This window comes from Artibeus jamaicensis, unplaced genomic scaffold (assembly GCF_021234435.1).
Source record: "Artibeus jamaicensis isolate MK-2021 breed Jamaican fruit bat unplaced genomic scaffold, CSHL_Jam_final contig_548, whole genome shotgun sequence".
NCBI lineage: Eukaryota > Metazoa > Chordata > Mammalia > Chiroptera > Phyllostomidae > Artibeus > Artibeus jamaicensis.
Window position 1 is genome coordinate 10,943,518 of NW_026521883.1, and position 22,989 is coordinate 10,966,506.

At 42.2% G+C, this 22,989-nt stretch overlaps 1 protein-coding gene and 1 pseudogene across 7 annotated transcripts in view; one reads left to right on the forward strand and one right to left on the reverse strand.

Moving 5' to 3' along the window:
• The window catches only part of TLN2 (talin 2), a 409,343-nt gene that overhangs the window by 212,320 nt on the left and 174,034 nt on the right, over positions 1-22,989 (reverse strand). The window lies entirely within an intron of this gene.
• On the forward strand, positions 10,428-11,802 carry LOC119053457 (obg-like ATPase 1; annotated as a pseudogene).

Sequence of the window (22,989 nt, forward strand, 5' to 3'; positions counted from 1 at the left end):
AAACTAGTTCACATATCATGCATTTAAGTTGTAGGGTTAATGCTTGCCAGAAAAGGAGCCATTTTCACAAAACTTGTTTTCTAACTAAAATTTTTCTCCCATACATATAAAGCTGGGAAAGGTTTTCAACATCTTCAGCACAATACTTCACTCTACAAAGTAATGCAAAGGACTCATGGATACAGGTAACAATGTGGTGATTGCTGGGGGGAGGGGTGTATAAGGGGACTAAATGGTAATAAAAAAATACAATAAAGATTAAATTTAAAAATAAACAAAAAAAACTAATGCATCAGGAGAAACAAACCAGAAAGCTTTAGAAAACCCTTCCAGGCTTGCAAGTACTCCAGGTTTGAGGAACAACAATCTTCATAATAATGAAACATGTTTGCAAGGACACTGTTGAGTGTGGAACTCACCCAGCCTGCCTTCTGCTCATCCCCCCAGTGCACGGAGAGAGACACAGACCCCGCCACACATTAGTCCTGACACGCGGCACACGGCCCCGCACACCGGGCTTCAGCGGAAGTCTACGCCTCACCGAGAACCTCCCCACAGCACACACAGGAACGTTCTAACACACAACCAGTTCACAATGGTAGCACCCACGCCCTCGGACCTGGAGCTCCTAGTTAGTCTTCTGTCGACATTAGGGGTCCACAGCTTTGGTCATTGACTCACAGGGACAGGCGCCTGTGTCCACTGGCCTTCCTCTCTCTATCATGGGAGCAGTGAGGAAGAGTGGGGAGAGGGGAGAGAAAAATGAGACAGATTTTTGAACTTCTGTACCATAACATAGTCAGTGAAGTTGGACATAGTCCTATCAGAGTATTTTTTAAAAATACGGATGAAGGAATAGAAGAAAACTTTCAAGTGAAACTTAAATGTAAATCTGTAAAAATGTTTCCCAAGGTCTTGGGTGACTATGAAACATCTCACTGTTACTGAAGAAGCAAAATGTGCACCTGAAGAAGCATCAGAAGGGAGATGAATCAGCCTGAGGAAACTGACCTCCTTTAAGATTCTTCTTTTCAGAAAGGACTTTTCATCTAGAAGAATATCAACTCTGCCCTTCTCCCACCTTTAAATGCTATAGAGTATGTTTTCTCTAATAGAAGGTATAAATTCCTTCCTTTACATCTTCAGCACTAAAATCTTTCCCCTGCTCTAAACGTTTGATTTAGAATTCCAGAAAACCAGAATGAATGGAGACTCCAGTAGGGAGCTATTCAGTGTGACAGACACAGTGAAGAGCAGGAGGTTCAGCAGTCAGAGGTGCAAAGTAACAGCTGGGCCATATCAGGCGGCCTCTCTGCTGCAGGTGTGACAGCCACACAGGGCTGCTGACAGAGGTACGCCAAAGCGGGGAGAGTGTCCAGTGCATCCCGCTGCTTCTGCTATAGCTGTATTTCTTCTTTCTTCAGGTGTGCTTATAGTTCTTTATAAACATAAAGTTGATGGTCAGTGAGTACCTCTGCACATTAGATCAGGGAGGTGAAATGTCAATGTCCACTTAGCCAGGGGACAGGGCAGACTGAGAAGCCAAGACTAGGAGATGATCACCCGAAGGGGTTCAGAGGATAGTTCCAGGAGGAAAACAGGTCAAGGACAGGCTGCAAGTCACCATGCTCATCATCAGGCGAACCCTCTGGACTAACCTGTCACACAGAGGTGACAAACGGGCTTGGCCAGCTAACTTCTGCCTTCTGGTCAGACACATCCCCAGCCACTGTACACTTCCCTCCAAATGCAGAAAGCTGACGGGCTGACCCCGAAGCAGCTGACCCCACTCCTGCTAATGCCTGCGCACTGTGATTTATAAACTGACGGTCCAAACCACCTGAACCTCATGAAGCCTTGCACCCAACTCCAAACGCCAGCAGGGACATGCAGTGACAGCTTTGCTGAGCAGTGAGAAACCACTCTCACAGATGCACATTCTGGGGACACTCCTGCTCTGTCTGCTGCAGCCAGTCCAGATGGCGAGGACCACCCGGGCCACCGGAACATGGCATCTCTGCACTGCTCTTCTGAAAGAGTAATTATTATTCATCAAGTGCCCTCTAAAAAAAATAAGAGATTAATGAAACAACTCAGACTAGATGAAGAAGCAATAGCAAAAAGCACCTTTCTTAGTAAAGGTTGAGCACCATCATGTTAGGGATGAGAGAGACACATGTTCAGGTGAGGTAGGGAAAGCTCCTGAACTCAAATGAGATTCCCAGTGAAATTACCCAAGAAGGTCAAAGCTGGGGAGCAACTCACAACATCCCTAGAAGCCTGGGATATACCCCAGGTAGAAATAGTTATTGCCGAGAAAAATACATTGAAAATGGTAAAGAAAATGCTGAAAAAGTGGAAACTTGCTCATCAGACAATAAAAACAACAATAATGCTCAAATGATTATACCCTTATGCCAGTAAGGACAGCAGATGAAGGAAACAGACACAATGTCTAACACACATACGACGTTCCCATGTCACTGAAACTCCACTGGGAGATGGAAGAATATTTAAAAAGTGGTGCTGGGGAAATTGATTATCTGAGAAAAAATTAAGTTAGGTCATACTTAACCATATTCATCACAATAAAATTTATACAAATTATAAAAAGTTAAAAAATTTAAATAAAAGCATAAAACAGTTAAGATTTATGCAATTTACCTGAGTCAGGTTGTGAAAGATTTTTCTGAGTAAAAATGCAAGAACTGAAATCAACAAGAGATTTTATGGTATAAAAATAAAAGTATCGTTAAGTCAGAAGATAAGTGATGAACTCTGAAAATACGTCTGGAGCATTTGACGAAAGTTACTATCAAAGACACCAGCTGTAGCTAAAAACAGCAAACCATAAAATATCCTAATGCCAAATGGCTAAAGAATAGTAACACCTTTTCCACAAAAGAATACAAATAGCAAAGAAATAAAAAGGAAAAATGAAATTAATCCTCAATAACAGCTTTAAAATACAAACGCCAACAAGTCCTGCATTCTCTGTCATGGCAGCAGGGACCCCAGTGCTCGCTGGGTTGGCAAGAAGCGCAGTGACACAGACACCCCCTCCCCCTCCACAGGGCCTACAGGTTTTCTGGGCAGACACGGCAATACTGTTTAAAAGTCTTAAGTACGGTCACACTCTTTAGATTCATTTCCAGAACTCGATGGAGAGGAAATAATTAGGAATAAGTGTGTACATTTGAGGACATCCATTGCTGCTTTTGCCACGAGAACACGAAATAACAAACTGCACATGAAAGACAAAAAATATCCATCTAACCATAAATAAAAGTGTTTGAAAACTCTACATTTATTCATGTAAATTGATGAAAGAAGTCTACATGATAGTTAAGAAATCCCCCACAATAAAAGCAGTAGGCCCAGGTGATTTTACAGGAAAATTCTACAAAACTGTCAGGAAATCGATCCTCCCAATTGCACAAACTCATCCTAACAGTGAAAGGATAATAATCAGACACATTTCTCATAGTATTCTATAATGATGACATAGTCTCGTCTCAAAATCAGATTAATACTTTCTGGGAAAGGAATTATTACTGGTCTATTTCACTCATGAATACAGATGCAAAAATCCTAAACAAGATATCTGCAAACTGAATTCAACAATATATGTAAAATATTATACAGCATAATCAAGTAGGGTCTATCCAACCCAAGAAGGATGATTTTAATAATTAAAAAAATCTCTAAATGTAATTAACAAATTAAAAAAGAGAAAACAGATACCAATAAAGTATTTTTTCATTTAATCAAAAGTATGTATTTATTTACATTCAATATTATTTTATATTAGTTTCTATTGTACAGCACATTAGTTAGACAATCACATACCTTACCAAGTGGCCCCCTGATGTTGCCGGTACCCACCTGGCACCACACATAGTTATTACAGTATCATTGACTGTATTCCCTGTGCTGTACTTCACGTCCCAGTGACTATTCTGTAACTGCTAATCTGTACTTCTCAACACCTTCACCTGAGTTTTATTATCTTTAAGTTTGGGCTCTCTGGCTTTATAAATGATTTGTAGTTTGCTGTACTTTGATTTCCTACAATGTGCACATCCAGTAGGCAGTCTCGTAGTCAACTTCTTCTTAACCTGACAAGTTGAAAGCAACTCTTCAGTGGGTGGCTACACCCACCACTGCATGGTATACCTGCTAGTCTATATGTTTTTTTAATATATATTTTTTATTATTGTTGCTATTCAATTACAGCTGTCCCAGTTTTTCCCCCTTTGCCCCCCTCTGCCCAGCCCACACCCGCTCAGAGTCAATCCCCACACTGTTGTCAGTGTCTGTGGGTCACTCATACATGTTCTTTGATCCTTTCCCTTCTGTCCACCATTATCCTTCTCCTTCCTCCTCTCTGGCACCTGTCAGTCTGTTCCATGTTTCCATAGCTCTAGTTCTAGTTTGCTCATTAGTTTGTTTTGTTCATTAGATTCCTCTCACAAGTGAGATCATATTGTATTTGTCTTTCACCACTGGGCTTATTTCACTTAGCATAATAGTCTCCAGTTCCATCCATGCTGTCACAAAGGGTAGGAATTCCTTCTTTCTTTCTGTTGTGTAATATTCCATTGTGTACCACAGTCTTTAGTCCACTCATCTACTTATGGGCACTCCGGCTGTTACTAGCACTTGGCTATTTGTAATAGTGCTGCTATGGACGCAGGGGTGCATCAGCTGTTTTGAATTGGGGTTTAGGTTTTTTTAGGGTACTTCCCAACAGTGGAATTGGTGGGTCAAATGGCAGTTCCATTTCTAATTTTTTGAGGAAATTCCATACTGTTTTCCATAGTGGCTGCACTAATCTGCATTCCCACCAACAGTGTACTAGGGTTGCCTTTTCTCCACATCCTCACCAGCACTTGTTGTTTGTTGATTTATTAATGATGGCCATTCTGACTGGTATAAAGTAATATCTCACTGTGGTTTTAATATGTATCTCTCTGATGGCTAGTGATCGTATTTTCATATTGTCTGTGGGGCATGTCCACCTTGAAAAAGTGTCTATTCAGGTCCTCCACCCTTTTTAAATTTAATTATTTATCTTCCTGGTGTTGAGTCATACAAGTTCTTTGTACATTTGGAGGTTAGACTCTTGCCTGATGTATTATTGGCAAATACGTTTTTCCCATACAGTTCTCTTTTCATTTTGATAACAGTTTCTTTAGCCATGCAGAAGCCTTTTAATTTGATCTAGTCCCATTTGTTCATTTTTTCCTTTGTTTCCCTTGCACTAGGGGATATATCATCCTATGTGAGATATCTGAAATTTTACTGCCTATGTTTTCCACTAGGACTTTTATGGTATCATGACTTACAATGACATCTCTTACCAATTTTGACTTTATTTTGGTATAAGTTGGTGGTCTAGTTTCATTTTTTTCTACATACCCCTTCTGTTTTCCCAACACCATTTATTGAAGAGACTATCTTTACTCCATTATATGCTGTGTGCCCACACTGTCACATATCAATTGACCATAGAAACATGGGTTTATTTCTGGGCTCTCTATTCTGTTCCATTGATCTATGTATGTATCTGTTTTTATGCCAGTACCAGACTTTTTTTTATTGCTGTGGACTTGTAGTACAGTTTGATATCAGGTATTTGATATCAGTTTGATATCAGGAATGGAACCCTCCAACTTTGTTCTTTCTCAAGACTGCTTAGGTTATTCGGGATCTTTTTAGGTTCCATATACATTTTTGAAATATTTGTTCTAGATCTTTGAAATATGTCCGTCATTGGTATTTTAATAGTAATTGTGGTGAATCGATAGATTGCTTTGGGGAATATGGACATTTTAATGATGTTAACTTATTTTAAGTTAAAATTTAAGTGTGTGTTTCAGGTTAAAACTTTTTATGATCCTCAGCTTTAACTGACTTTTGTCGACAAACTAGTTACAAGACTAGTTAAACTAAGTTTAACAAACTGATTTTAAGCCTGGTATGTCAAGTCAGGTGGCTTCCTTTGCACTCCATTTACAATGAAGGAGGAAACGTTCTTTTGAGCGGAATGGTGGTGGAGTGGTGGAGTGCAGAGACGGAAGGGAGAACGCGAGACAACTAGAAAAAGAGGCTAACCATTTCTAAGCAGCAAAATGAAAAGTCTGTGCAAAAATATTTAGAATCTTTCAGCACTGTCATAGCTAATTAACAGGTCAGTACAATAACGCAAATGTTTCTACCTGTCACAAAAGCCTTGATCGTAACACAGAAAAGTCATTCAAATTCTCAAGGGCATATTGTTCCAAAAAATTCTAATAAAGCACTGCAAATTGCAAAAGAAAAGAAAATGAAACCGCTAACAAACAATTTAGCAGGTGCTCATTTAATCTATCTGGTGAGCATCATGCTAGACAGCAGCAGGGCAAATGTGTTTTTTAACATAGTAGGTCCAGTTTTTTAAAACACTTTTATGAAGGCATAAATGACAGATCATTACATACGATTTACAACTAACTTTGATGTGTGTATATACCTATGAAAAAACCATGAAATCAGGATAATAAACATATCCATTCCATTACTCTCCTGTATCCTTTCCTTTGATAAACCCTTCCTCTCAACTCTCTCTTTCCACTCTCCTCAGACTAGCATCATCTGTTTTCTGTCACTAGACATTAGTTCACATTTTCTAAAATTTTTACACGGAAGGAGTCCTGTAGCATGTACTAGTTTTACGGGCTTTGTTCACTTAGCATAATTATCTTGAGAGTCACCCATGTTGCTGCGTAACCAAAAGTTCATTTCTTTTTACGGCTGAGTCGTATTCCCTTGAATGGATACAGCACGTCTCAGTGATCCTTGCCCATGCACATGGATGTGTGAGTAGCTTCCAGTGCGGGCTATTATAAATAAAGCTCACAGTATCCACTGCAGTGTGTCCACTGTCCTGCCTTTGACATTCACATACAAGTCTTCATAAGGACATAACTTACATTTCTTGGGTAAATACCAAGGAGCAGAATGGCTGGGACAGATGATAGATGCTATGTTTATGCAAAAAGTGGTGCTGGGCAAATTGTTCATCTGCAAAAATGAAGTGAGATCATATCTCATAATACATATGTATGTGTGTGTATATATATATCACACACACATATGTATACACATACCATAATAAAATTTATATGAGTCTAAAATGATTTAAAAACTAATAGCACAGGACATGAAAAGCTGAAGAAACCACCAAACAGGCTGTGCCATCTTACATTCCTGCTGACGATGTGTGTGAGTTCCGATTCTCCCCCACAGCTGTCTGTAGTTCCGTGGGCCACAGGACCCCCTGGCTGCGCAACACACTGTACACACAGTGTCGCCTACTTTAAAGGAACTAGAGCCTATGTGGACCATTCTTGTCAGTCGTGAAGGTGGATTTTAATATCCGCCCTATCCCTGTAACACAGATCATAACGAAAAGCAGCAAAATACATTAGTAAGAACGACAGCATACATTTATTATGTGTTTATCGGGTGCTCGATTCTATGTATTCCATGTTGTAAATACCCTACAAAAACCCCATGAAGGTAAGTAAACTGAGGGAGAGAGACAACAAATTACCAGTGGTCACAGAGCTAATGACTGGCAGAGCCTGGGTCTGAACATGGGCATCTGAACCCCAAACTTGAGCTTTTAACTACCACCTGTATCCCCCGCTACCACCTACTAGTTCCTGAGTTCTGGCCACTGCTCTTACAAAGCTATGAATGACCCCTAATATCTCTTTCCAGTTCTAACTCAGACAACTCATTTCATATCTTCAAGAAAAAGATTAAATAAACCCTGGGATATCGTTTTGCACTGATACATCAGAGCAAATGCTGAATCCTTACAATACAGTGGTCCCCTTATCTGCAGTTTTGCTTTCCATGGTTTCAGTTACCTGCAGTCAACTGAGATCTGAAAAAATTATATGGAAAATTCCAGAAATAAATAATTTGTACGTTTTAAATTTCACACTGTCCTGAATAGTGTGCTGAAACCTCACACCTTCTAGCTCCACCCTACCCTGGACATCCCTTTGTCCAGCGTATCCACATTGTATGTGCTACCCACCCATTAGTCACTTAGTAGCCATCCTGGTTATCGGATAGTTGCTAATCTCTTACTGTGCCTAATTTATAAATTAAACTTTATCAAAGGTGTGTACGCTTGTATAGGAAAAAACTTAGTATATACAGGGTCTGGTATGAGCCGCAGTTTCAGGCATCCACAGGGGGTCTTGGAACCTATCCCCCGTTGAGAAGGGGAGACGACCATGCCAACCTTTCTACGTCACACAAAATCATCACAGCAGTGACGGAATGGACATTGCTTAGCCAATCCAGTGGGTGTCACCTATCAAGTACAAAAGTCCATTTTAAACAGTGAGAAGACATTTCAAAGAAGACAGCTTATTTAACAAACTGTTTTCCTGGTGGGAAGAAAGGGGAGAGGAGTCTCAAAAGCAGGCAGACTCATTATCCACTGTGTCTGGTGCTTTGCTGTTGTGGTTTCAAAAAACCCGATTCAGTTACTAGAAGGCCTGACCATAAAGACCCGGGGCTGGCAGATAACCAGATCAGCAGTGTGCTGTGTTTTAAGAACTTCTTGGCATTCACTGCTATCATTCTCAAAGGTAAAAAGGAAGGGAAATTGCACAGACACTTCTTTGTCTAAAGCCTGCCGAAGAATCCAGTGGGGACGGAGGTAAACGCTCGCTCCGAGGAGAAAGCACAGAAAACACCACCTCCTCGCGGAAGCAGACGGTGGCATCGACCCTGTTACACAGAATGTCGATTCATAATCAAAAAGAGAAGAAAGGCTGGGAAAACTGATCAGCATCTCCCAGCACTCTGACACACGGAAAGGAAGCTGCTCTGCTAGCAAGATTATGTCGCAACAGACAGGTCGCAGAGTGCTGGGGGATTGTGCAATGACTAATCAACGGATATCCAACACCTACTGGATGCACAGTGCTGGGCTGCACAGGAGAGGGCCAGGTGGACCAGTGCGGGTGATGGTTAGATACAAACAAGGAAGAGAAACAAGATCCCTACCCCAATCGGGAGCTTAGCATCAAGTTGGGAAAAGGGCCCACATACTCTGGAATGGAGCATGACATGCTCAGTGCCAGATCAACAGTCTTTCACCACCAACATCTCTGCTGAGGCCAGGGGCAGCCACTGTGCCAAGTCCCTTCCAAATGCTGCCTCACAGGACCCTCCCCAAATCATGTGAGGCAGGTGCTGCTCATCTCCATTTTACAGATGATTAAACAGATTGGGAAAAGTTTGACGCGTTGTTCCTGACCAAGTTGCTAGTACGTGGTAGAACTGGGAATCCAAAGCTGCTAGGTTGTAAAACTCTCCAGAGCCTTCAGAAACTCAAAAATGATCCCTCTGGTTAGTGAGGGCCTGGAAGGCTTCCTGCAAGAAGAAGAGAAATGAGTGTCCAGGAAAACTGAAGGAAAAGAGACAGGAGCATTAGGAAATAACGAAAGGCCTTCAGACAAAGACTGGATAAGCTCTCTAGTGGAATGCGGTCAAATAAAGTCACAAGTGTTCACCAGTCACTTCATATGCCAGGCGACACAGTAATTGGTCAGACATGGTCCCTTGCCCTCCAGGGACTTGCCATGTACTGAGGGAGGCAGATGCCTCCAAGTGTCTGCAGGCACGACGCACCCTGAGGCTCTGGCACAGCTCGCAACCCCATCCTTCACGCCTGAGCCTAGAAGACAGCAGGTGCTTCTCTTTGCCCGATGCCATGGCGCTGCCATAGGTCAAGAGTATAAAGTCAGTTTTCAATTCCCCCACCTTATCAGTTTTAAAGTTTAAGGTTTTTTCCTCAAATTTGATTGTATTGTTTCAGATTATGAGAAAAAAGGAGGCTTTAAAATATTTTAATATCATCCTATTTTAAATTGAAATATAGAATATAAATGTGATCATAATATGTAATCACACCCCCCTTCTTTCCTCCAGCCTTCCTTTCCAGAAAAATTCAGCCTTAAAGTCATTATGTGGGAAAAGAGTAAGACAGCTGATGGGGGAGGAGGGCATGGTGGCCCCGAACAGGGGAAAACTAGAAGGACCCCAATGGTGTTAAACTGGGATTTCAAGTACTGGTGTGAATTCACAGTTTTCAAAATCGATAGATGAATGGACAAATACCCACAAAGCAGACACAAATGTATGCTTTTAGTAGGAGTAATAACATGTGTATATACAGATACACAATCAGTCAGTCCTTATTGTTTGCAGATTCTGTATTTGCAAATTCATCAACTCAAACTTATTTGTAATCACAAAACTAAAACTCATCACACAGCCACCCTCGTCATTCGTGTGCTCAGCAGAGGGGCTGGGCTCTGTCCTCCTTCCTCCTTCCTCCCCGCCTCTGCGACCCCATGTCATCACCTGCCCCAAGCACAACGTCCTCCCAAAAGGGAGGTGATGGAATCAAACCACACCCAATCATTGGAAGATTTGGACTCACCTTGAAAATTGGTTTCGTCGGACTGCCAAATACTGGGAAATCTACCTTCTTCAATATACGAACCAACAGCCAGGCTTCAGAATCCAATTTCCAGTTCTGCACTATTGATTCTAATGAAAGCACAGCAGCTGTGCCAGATGAAAGGTTTCGTTTTTCTTTGCCAGCACCCTAAACCAGCAAGCAAAATTCCTGCCTTTCTACATGGAGTGGGTATTGCCAGTCCTGTAAAGGGAGCTCACCATGCACAAGGCCTGGGAAATGCCTTTTTATCTCATTTTATTACCTGTGATGGAATCTTTCATCCAACACGTGCTTTTGAAAATGATACTATCATGCATGTTGAAGGAAGTGTAGATCCTATTTGAGATATAGAAATAATACACCAAGAGCTCCAGCTTAAAGATGAGGAAATAATTGGGCCCATTACAGATAAACTAGAAAAAGTGGCTGTGGAAGGAGGTGATAAAGAAGTAAAACCTGAATGTGGCATAATGTGCAAAGCGGAACTCTGGATTTCAGATCAAAACAAACCTGTTTGCTTTTAACCTGACTGGAATGACAAAAAGGCCAAAGTGCTGAATAAACATGTATTTCTGACTTTAAAACTCATGGGTGTCTGACCTGTGGCCCGCCACAAAATCATAAATGTACTTAAAACATTATGAGACTTTCTTGTTGTGATTACATGTTGCAATGTATTTAATGTGTGCCCCAAAACAACTCTTCATCTTCCAGCATGGCACAGAGACACCAAAAGGTTGGTGACCCCTGGCACTTGGTTAATCATGCTGAAAAAGACTACATTACAAAGAGAAACAAATGGTTGATAAAATTAAAGAGTAGGTAGACAGGCGTGACCCAGGGGTCTTGGTCATTCTTTTCAGTGGGGCCTTGGAACTCAAGTTGCAAGAATTGAGTGTGGAGGAGAGAAAAGTACCTGGAAGCGAACAAGACACAAGGCACTTGGGCAAAGCTCAGTGCAGCCAGGTTCGCAGCCCTGCAGCCAGAACACTCCCTCAGCGCAAGCCCAGGTGAGGTTCGTGCACGGACCACGAGGAGAGAGAGAGGCAAAGCCGCCTCCAGCTGCAGGAGCGAGTCACACAGATACCGAAAAAGGATTCATTTCTGCTGAAGTAATGAAATACGAAGTTTTTAAGGGGGAAGGCTCTGGACATGTGGCCAAGACTGCTGGGAAGTCCAGACAAGGCAGAAATTATTTTGTTGAAGATGGAGATGCTATCTTCTTCAAGTTTAATATGCCCCAGCAACCAATGAATACATTTTAGTCCTTACTTGGATAATGTACAATTTCCAAAAGCCATATAATTTTTTTTAATTAAAATTTCTGAAAACTGAAGGGACAAAGTTGGGGGCTTGGAATCTTCTACAAACGAAATTACTTTTGTTTATGATGCTAGGTACCTCCAATGAAATGCAAGCTCAGTTCTACAAAGTGAACGGCTTTGCTTTCCACGTGACTAAGACCCCACTGCAAACTGCAGCGGCTTCTCCTGATACCTCGTTAGTCTCCGTCATGAACACCGAGCCTGACGCATTAGACGGTGAGGAAAACGTGGCTCGCTCCTCTTTGAATCTACAGATAACGCATGCTTTACAGTATTTCAGATGTCTGCACTCAATAAAACATTTGTAAAAACAAAAAAGGCACTGCTAGCACTCTCCTGGTTATTTGTGGACACGTGCAAAGCGGTAAAAACTCTGAGCCACCTGACATGCATATTTCCAGCGAAGGTTCAAGCCAACGACATCCTGCCTTTTTGCTTCAGCTCTTGGGCTGTAAATAAGTGCCCTCTCTCCAGTTTATTTGGTGTCATGATTTCGCATTTTTCTTTTTTTTTTGTTGATGATTTGGCTGTTTAAAATGGCCCCAAACACTGTGCTGTCTAGTGCCTAAATGCAAGAAGGCTGTAACATGCCTTATGAAAAAAATAAGTATGTCAGATAAGCTTCATTCAGGCTACTGAGTTTAATGTTAATGGATCACCCATATACGTAAAATAAAGTGTCCTTAGGCAGACATGCACGTTAAATGAAAGTATTAAAAAAAGGATGTATAACAGGGCAGTAAGTGTGACAAAAAAGGAAGCACAGAAGGTGCATTCCTCTCCACTAACTCTTCACCCACTCCTACAGCAAAGTCCCCCCACCCAAGCCCACAATCCCCCCAGGCTATGGCACTGCCCCCGTCGTCCCCCCACACAGCCACAGTTGCTGCAGGAGTCTACACAGACAGACCTCAAATTACCTACCTTGTTCCTCATCAGCTTCTGCTCAGCATGGACAAGGTCACTCTTGTCTTCCTTGCTGGTAAAACAGACATCCCCTGCCCAGTCCTTGCTGGTCTGCCTAGCCCCGGATGACAGTCACTCCCCCATCTGTCTGAACTCTCCTTCTTAGTTTCCTCCACAGGCTCTCTTCCTTGCTTAACCCTCATGGTACTTCAGTTCTCTTCTAGCCCCTCTTCTTCTTCTCCACACACTTGCCTGGTGGATCTCATCTGCTCTCAGGACTTGCATTCACCAAATCTGCACACAGAGCTGAGGCCTGTCCCCTGTGCTCCTTACCCAAGTCTACACTGTATCTCTCCAAGATCTTTCACAAGCACATCTATTTCATCTTATTCAAAAATAAGCTCATCCCTGCAGCCCTGCCACCACCCCTCCCAAACCTGCTCCCCTCCCCGAGTTCCTCTCTTAGCAGCACCAACATCCGCCCAACTGCTAACCAGCAGTGGGAGGATCATCCATGCTGTGATAGATATCATACTAGATATCATAAAATCTATTTATTGAATCTAACTCTTAAATCCTGTGCACCAATAATATTGCAATACTGTCCATTTCTATCTTGCTGACAGTAATGCTCCTGAGATCCAGCAGAATACTTGGCACTTTGTAGATGTTCAATCAATGAATAAATGAGTGGATCAGATCTAGGAGAGGACAGGCCAACTTAAAACTGAACACAAATTCAAATCTTCAAATATATAAAAGTATCAAACACGTGACTCAAATCCTTAGCAAAGGGTTAAAAATATCAGATAGAGTCTGCACAAAATTATGAGCAGCCTCAGGTCAAGGTCCTTGAGGTGAGACATTGACGAAGAGGAAGGGAGGCGTACTTGCTCTCAGTCTAGCAGGGGGTGGCTCTCACTGCCTCATGCCATAGCACGGCTGGATCCACTATAGTTAATGTTAGGGGCCCGTTGCCCAGGGTGCATGACAGTCAACTCACAAAGAGCAGGGTAAGGGGCCTCCCCAGGGACAAACACACAAAAGAACAGCGGCTTGGGGGAATCAAATCTGCTCCACATTGGGATCCAAAAACCCCTAAGGAATAAAAAGTAGCTTACAGGTAAAAACTACACAGGAAACATCTACGGAAATTCACTTGGCGCACGATGCTTTGGAAGAATCTTTTAGAACCTCTCGTTTATTATTCACTACATTTTCCCTGAAAACCCCACCCAGTTACAGCCATTCTAGAGATCTGCTAAAGAATATGGGCCCAAGTGCTCCTGACTGCCGTCGCCCACTTTACTGTAGGGACCACTGGGGAGTCAAAGGAGAGATGGAGTCAAGAAGAAAACATGCGAAGGCAATGGAATTAAGGCCATTTTAGCTTAAAACCATCACTGAAATGGAACCAGTAATCTAATTAGAGAGGAGGAAGAGGCTGCCATCCGCCTTTCAAGCCTCAGAAGGAGGTCTTGATGTCTGTGTGACAAATAAAAAGCTACTATGACCTCTGTGACCCTGTGAGGGCTCTGCTACCATTAAGCACTAAGAGAGATCTTTTCCCTAGAGGAAAAAAGGGCGTTTGAAAGGCAGGAAAAATCCCAGAAGGAAGCAACCTCCAAAGGACCCAGGACCACGGGTGAGAAAATCCCTGCTGTGAAGAGACACAAGGAGCCTCAGCCCACCAACCCTCCTCAGGGCACGGGGAAGGGGCACAGGGCCTTCCGACCACTGGTGGGGATGCCCCACGCGGACAGCCACAGCCGGCCAAGGAGCGCTGGCTGCACACCAGGCCTGTGCTGAGCATCACCCGTACCTTACGACGAACGCTACAAGGAGGGGGCTTTCCACTCCCTTCACCGCAGGAGGCGTAAGTACAGAAAGAAAAATGCTGTCAAAATGTATAAATCTAGCAAGTGGTGGAGTTAGGACTTGAACCCAGGTCTGCCCATTTCAAAATCAATGACCTCCTATTTAAAGTACCACTTCTGGTCACTCACCTGTGGATGACTGGTTCTACCCAGACGGAAAAAGGGTGTGTCCACTTGGACTCTCATAACAGAATCGGACAGTGACAAAGTTGTGGGCAATACTGTGGGGGACAAATACTTCACCACTGGCTTTACACGTGGATTTGCACAATAAATGCTGAAGTGAGATGGTCAGGACAATGTTTTGACTTCCCATTCTTCGTGAGGAAAATGACACACATTCTCTAGGCCTGGATTCCACAAGCACCACACGTTTTACTGTTGCACCACAGATGTTCCTTCCTTACTGTTATAATAATTTCAACCTAAAGAAAGATCTTTTTGACATGGCAAGTGCTGCCATCGGCTAGTCATCAGTAACATCACCAATGAGTAGTAGTTAACTAGTAACACTGGTATTACACCAGTTATTATTACCACTATACAAGTCTATCAAAATGTGTCACGTGTATTCAGGAAGGCAAATTCTGATGATCGGTCCTTCAAATGTGTGCTTGTGGCAGCATGCATGTATGAAGTGACATTTACTACGGTCGGAGACTGAAGCAAACACAGTGGGCTGGCTCACTTGTAGCATGGAGAGATTGCAGAGCTAAGCCTCACATACTATCCAGACTTATTTGCTGCTACGGTGCCCAATGTGACTTCGATCCTACCGATGGGACGGGCTCATAGGCTTTTCATTTTGAACTGAGCCACGGGGGAAAGAGGCAGAGGGCATGGGCATCGATGAGAAGCGATTTCTCTTCACAGGAGGTGAAATGTGGGAGCTAGCAGCTCAAGCGCTGGGCTCCTAATTCAATAACTTCCCACAGCTGCAGCCATAGCAGCTTTCCCAGTCCTGGTAAGAGAAAATGGATCTGGGGTGGGGTGTCTGGGAGGCTCGGCCTGGAGCCTATTCCTCCAAACCTTCTAAGGATTCTGGAAGCACTTACCTCCTGGATTAAAGCTACTTTAGGTTTAACTCCCTAGAGTAGATGTTGTGTTTAAAACAGGAAATGTGAGCAATAACAAGAAGCTCATCACTTTTCCTAGGTTATCAAATTCATAAAATATTAGCATAAAATACTTAAGCCACAAAGGACAAAGAAACAGACTCCATTTATTTTAATTATATTTTGGTATAATATCATTTGGGCTAGGGTAATTCATATAAACTATAGTATACACAATTTTATCAACCTAAACCTGCACTGTAATTTACTTCATTCATAAACATGAGATAACTTGACCTACTTTCTAATGTATTCAGCTCCTTCTTGTCAGCAGGAATCTGCAGTGACATTTTAAAAGTGGCTCTAATAATTTCCATTATATGAAAATGCATTTTCATTGATATCATCTTTGATTTTCCTCCCACAAACAAAATACTGTTTTCTTAACAGTTGCCTGCAAATGTCACAGGAAGCAAGACATGCAAGACCGCTGATCTGAAAGGTCCACCATTCAAACAGGGCTCAGTATGGGGCTTCTTGATGAGGGATGAGAGTGGGAGGAGGAGGAGGCAGCCAAGAATGAGACAGTTTCGACCAAGGACACGCGACAGGAGACAGTGAGTCTGACTCTCTCTTTGTATATAACCTGTGGGTAATTATAGACCACAGCTTTTAAAAATAAATACGAATTACATGTCAAGTAATATAATGCTCCCCTTATAAATCTTCCATGCTTTCCAATAATTCTCCCATTTCAAGTAATAAAGAAAAAGAAATAGAAATAGAAATAGAAATCCACTTCTATTCCCACAGCCACCTTCTAACTGTGTTCACCCCGCAGCCACCTACAGCCTCCTGAACCTGGGCTGCATCCCTGAGATAAACCCTCTTTAACCCATGGCTGCTAATCCTTCTCAGCAGGTCTTTCCTGTGTTAAAGACCATTCTATGTCTCCCAAAAGCCCAGAGCAGAGTTTGGCAAAGTATGACCCACACGCTAAGAATGGTTTTTACATTTTTAAATAGTTGAAGGAAAAAATAATCAAAAAGAATTATATTTCATGATAAATGAAAATTATGAAATTCAAACTTTAATGTCCATAAATCTAGTTTTATTGGAACACTGCCACACTCATTTATTTATAAATTATCTATGGCTGCTTTCTGCAGTACAGCAACAGAGCTCAGTAATGGCAGCAGAACATAAAAATATTTACAATCTGGTCCTTTACCAGAAAGATTGCTAACTCCTGGCCTGGAGTGTGAAATCCACAGCCCTTGGCCTGGCAATGCAGGTCATGGAAACCTGGATGTGACCAAGCTTCCTAAGCCGTTTTCTTCCCCTTGAAGACACATCATGTCTACTCTGCGGAAACACTCATCTCCATTCCTCCCAAATGTCCTCGCTTTCCATTGCCTGCTCCAGGGCTCTGTTCAATCTCAACAGCTTGTAGACATCCTCCTCTCCCTTCGTGAAAGTAGTCACATCGTACATACACAACTTCTAAGAGGTTAAAAAAGAAAAATGATTGGAAGAGTGCCCAACTCTATCCTCCACAGCACTACTTCTAATAGTAAAAGATGGAAAACGCCCAAATGTCCACCAACAGGGCAGGCTGCATACGTGACAGCAAATCTGCACCCTGAGGATGGGCAGCGGCGTGAAGAGGCGGGGATTTTCCCTCTACACAGCTGGAGCACCAGCCAGGAGAAACCGAGTGAAAAAAAAAACAAGGTGGAGAGAAGTATGTGCAGCACACTCCTGTTTATCTAAGAAGGAAGAGTGCTATAAATATGAAAACACACGTACATTTGCTTATATATTTAAAAAGGGTGCAAAAGTAAACCATATTTTTTTTAGTTGCTACATATGGGGAGGGAGGAAACAGAATGAAGAGGGAACTGGGGTAAGAGCAAACGGCTCTGTACGTGCCTTATGTTATAGATGAGGCTTTGAAACCCTGACAATCTTGTGTAAAATCATTTAGATTTAAATTGAAAGTGGAAATCTCTAAAAGCAGGAGATAAAATGAAATCAATGATTTCATTTGTGCAGGTGGTGGCAAACTCACAGAGAATAACTATTCCAAGTATCTTTAAAACACAGTCTGATATGTATGGAAGCAGAGAGAAAGCGGCTACAAAAATACAGTGGTATTCCTGACCTGGGATGCTGGGTGGATGAAAGAGTAGAGGTATAAAGTTGGGAAAGCTGGTAAGAACCCTGTGCTGCTGTACTGTAGACCTGAATTTCACTGGGAAGTCTTAGTAGGACTGATAATCAATTTTATCTCTGCTCTGTACACACACTAACATACACATACTGAGTTGGCCAAAAAGTTTGTTTGGCTTTTTTCTGTATGATGACTCAAGTATCGCTTAATTGTCTTTAACTTCATTAGAAGTGATTTTGTTAGACTGTACTGTGACAGCTGTCATATCAGTGTGCATTTTAAAAAACTTGTCAAAACTGGTAAATTTTTGTGTAGCCATTTTAATATTGAAGATGGAAGAGAACACATTTTTTAATTATGCTTTATTATTGCAAGCAAGGGAAAAACACAACTGAAATGGAAAACAAGGTTTGTGCAGTGTTTGGAGAGGGTGCTGTGACTGATCAAATGTGTCAGAAGTGGTTTGCGAAGTTTCGTGCTGGACATGTGTCACTGAATGATGACGCTAGATGATTGAATAGACCAGATGAAGGTGATAGCAACCAAATCAAGATATTAATTGAGAACGATCAATGTTATACCAGGCAAGAAATAGCCAATATACTCAAAATATCTAAATCAGTAAAGTTATTGATGAAAATGAAAAATGTGCCTTTTATTTTATGGAAAAAAACCAAAAGGGACTCCTTGGCCAACTGAATACATGCATGCATATACCCTAGTTTGGTCCACTAAGATCTAGAAGCAATGATGAATACAGTAGTAATAAACATTCTTGTGCCTTGATTCCTTACAGAAATGGTGAATCTAAGTCTGAAATAAGAAATGAATCAGACAATCCTATAATATTTTGTTGCACCACAAAGTATAGAAAAACACAAAACACAAGTCATGTTGAAAGTACTTGGGAATTAGTTTCCAGTGGTCAAGTATGGGAGAATTCAAGTATCAATAAAAATATTAAGTTGAAATGCATCAATCACATTTACACTAAAAAAAAAAAAGCCAAAACAATACAAGCTCGGCGATCACCTTTGGCGGATGCTGCTAGAGGACCCATTGTTTTGAAAACAAAGGGGAGGGTATGAGCATTCATCCTGACTTTCCTATATGAACCTCAGGGTAAACAAATAGTTAAGATAAAAAAATTTTTTATGTAAGTATTCTCGTATATAAACAAGGGCAGGATGATAGAATTGGAAAATCTTTTTTTTTTTGCAATCACTAATGAATTAAAGGACATAGGCAATAATGATCAATGAATAGTATGTATTTTTTAATGAAAATACGCAGTCTGACAATGATGTATGTAGCCCTGGGGTGGTGGGGAGGCCCCCCAAAAGCCCCAGATCTGAATCTGACTAAAGCTGGAGATTTAACTCACAAATTATAGAAAACACAAAAAACAGGAAACATGTTCTGTGGTACCATCAAAGAAGCTGTCGTGAAAATCCAGACTGGAAAATTCCACAGCATAATTTTTCAACCTTGACACTGCTGACACGTGGACCAGATACTCCTTTGCTGGGAGGGGCCACCCTGTGTCTTGTAGGACACTTTGCAACATCCTCGGCCTCCACCCACTAGAGGCCGGCAGCAATCCTTGGGGTGACGACAAAAGGTGTCTCCAGACTTGCCAAGTGACCTAAATGGGAGAAGGGAAGCATCCCTATTTGAAAATTTCTGCTCTGAAAGTACAAACAACTCAGTTTCTTCGACAAACAAATAACAGGGCAGGATGGAGGTGGCAGGGGGAGACAGAAGGGAACCTACAGATTGAAAGGGGCTCAGAGACAGTATCAATCACCTGCAATGTGTAAACTTTATCTGGATCCTGATTCAAAGAAACTTAAACAAAATTACTATAAGGCAAACTGAGGAAATTTGAACACTGATTTGATGTTTAATGATATTAAGGAAGTGCTGGTAATTTTTATGTTTTTGGTATGATAAAGCATCAGAGATAAAATTTTTAAGTCCAATGTTTTAGAAACACGTACTGAACTATTGACAGAGAAAACATAAAAGAGCAAAGATGTGCTTCAAAATAATTGGTAGGAGATGCTGTGACTGGTGTGGCTCAGCTGACTGAGCATCTTCCCATAAAGCAAAAGGTCATGGGTTCTATTCCCAGTCAGGGCACATGCCTGGTTGAGCACCCAGTCCCCAGGTGGGGCAAGTACAAGAGGCAGCTAATCGATGTTGCCCTCTTTCTCTTTCTCCCTCCCTTCTCCTCTTTCTAAAAATAAATAGATAAAATATATTTTTAAATTAATTGGTAGGGGAAAAAATGGTGTGTAAAGATGAAATGAGACTGGCTAAGAATTGTCACTGCACCTGGGAGATGGGCACATAGTTCAACGTACTATTCTCTTCACCTCGGAATATATTTGAAGTTCCTGTAATAACAAGGGATGAATAAATCCCGTTACTCTCAACAAGCATGTACATCCCAGAATGACCATGGGAGGAATGAAAGAATTTATAGTTCCCTGGGCTTGCTCAGTCTCTAAGTGCCTCTTGGAGCCCTATCTGGATGCTGAGAGTACTTCTACTGTTTACAACACGGCCCTTAAACACGGGAGCCAACCACTTAGTGGCAAGCTATTGCAGAGCTGTGAGAAAGGCCCTGTATTGAACTGACCGGGATACAGTGTCACCTGCATCTAATGAGACCTTTTCTTAAGGGATGTTCACAAGCAATTTTGTTTATAAGAGATTTTTGCCTGAAGCTCTGAATTTACATGTTCACTTCCAAGTAAAGTGTGAATTTTATTCATCCTGGAAGGAGCCAAGTCCCCACTAGCCCTAAAGAGCCCACCTCAGATCTTCAAAACTTCATCAGATAACCCAGAAATAAATGCTATTTGCTTCTGAAGACCTACACTAGCCCGTCAGAAATATCCCCTTCTTTCTCCAAATCTACTCTCTTCTGCTTATTTGTCATGGATATATCTGCACTGCAGTCTTTCCGGAAACATGCAGACAAAACTGAACAAGGCCTATGTCATGATATCCTCCAGTGCTTCCTCTGAATCAAAGCTTCTGAGAAAAGTGGCCAACAGGGAGGACAAGAGCCTCACTTGCATGCAGCTGTCCCCTGGTGTTGGGGACCACTCTGCCTGGTTTCGGGAATTGTAACTACCCCCCATGGCTAAGCATGAGTGGGCGACCTCCAGAATATGAGCCACAGGACACAAAAGCTTGTACCTGGTAGCAAATGCTGCCTCAGCTTCCTCTCCCTGCCCCCAAAAGCATGGTCGATGTTGATGACGTTGCGACTCCTCACAGCAACGGGCAACCTAAGCCAGACTCAATCACTTGGGAGGCCATCATGGAAAGACTTGGGGGGCCGTGACAAAGAGGGAGCAATGGACCCTTGCCCCCCCCCCCCCAGCTATTCTGACGTAGTCCGAGTCCCCATGTCCTCTGGGAGAAGCACTTCCTGGTTCTAATCCACTTAAGCCTGAAAACCTGTGATGGTGCAGCCCCTTGCCTTGCTAGAGCGGTATCTGGGGTAAATCTGTCATAAGAAATAATTCCTAGAAAATCCTCTGAAACCTGCTTTGTTAAGAGTGCTTTCATTCATATGTTAAGGGTCTGAGCAGGAAATGAGTATGTCTCTCAAAGTTTCTGCAATGCCCTTCCTGACAGACACTGACTCAGACTAAACCCTTAGATTTCTTTGAAATGTTATCTACTGCTTGGTCCTTGCCGCCCTGTATTCCTGTGTATTACAACCCAATAAAAGTCCCTGGAGGAGGGAGCTCAACACCTTTTTCCCCTGAGAAACTGGCCTCCTCTCCTCCCCAAGCAGATCATGTCTTGGTAGTGTTTACTTTCATCTGTGGCAGACAGGGGGACTTGAGGGCAAAGTCACCCCCCACATCCTGGGCCTGCATCAGATTTTCCAAAGGGACAGCAGAATAAACCAAGCATCCTGGATGACCTAGAGCCCAAAGTTCTGCAGGAGAGACCGAGTCATTTTCCACTGCCTAGAGGTAAATATGTGAAAGGATGTATACTGTACTAGGGGAATACTCAAGATTCAATAAAAAATATATATACATATATGCACACATATATACTTTTTGATAGTGTATTCTGATTCTATTTTTTTCCCCTACCATTATCCCCCTTATACCCTCTCCCACCTCCTTACCCCCATCCCTCCACGCACAATCACCACACTACTGCCTGTGTCCATGAGTCCTTTTTCTTTACCAAAAAGGCTTTTTACACTTATTTCCTTCTGCTGCTGAAGGAGTGGGTTCTATTCAAGTCTTCTAGAAGCTGCATCTCTAGATGTAGAATAAACTTTTGGTCAAGATTTAAACTGTCCTAATAGACTTTTCCCTCAAAATCACTTGTGCCCAAGAGTCACTGGACTTATATAGCTGTGAGGATCAGTGACCTTTGTATAATGGACAAAAATCTCTCACACAGGTGAGTACTCTGCTCGGCACTTTCCTATCCTTACAATCAATCAATCAATCAATATAAAAATAAGAATTGCCATATCAGAATTAATCATTACGCCATCACAGCAGGGTGAACTTGGACTGTTCACCATTATCAAGAGTGAATGTGGAACATCACCCTGAGTCTCCATGGCAACAAGGCAAACACTGACCCCTATCAATTCATCAAGTCCTAACTTTACCAAGGCCAGATACCTCCTCCATAAATATTTTCAGCCCATCTCTGAATATGTCCCTTTCCTTCAATACTTATTTGGGGATTACTTACAGGTTGATGTTTGGGGGATAAGCCCTACTTGCACTGAGCCAGTACATGTTAATGCTGCCCCCTTGACCTAATAGAGGTAGCAAGGAAGCATCCCAACCATTGCCACCCACTCAGTGAAAACACATTCATGGAGAGACTGCTGGTTGCCCTGCTAAAGCATCACCTGGGGCCTGCAGGGTGAGGAGGGCGCAGCCCAGAGAGGAGAAACAGCAGCGCTGTGTGTGGGACCCACCTGCGCAGGGCACCTGCCATCCAATGTACTAAACACGGTTATAGTCAAAGATGTATGCAGACCATTGCATTCATGAGAGAAAACTAAGTGTTAAAAGTAAAGCTTGATTGTTTTTCCAGCCTTTCTTCTAAAATA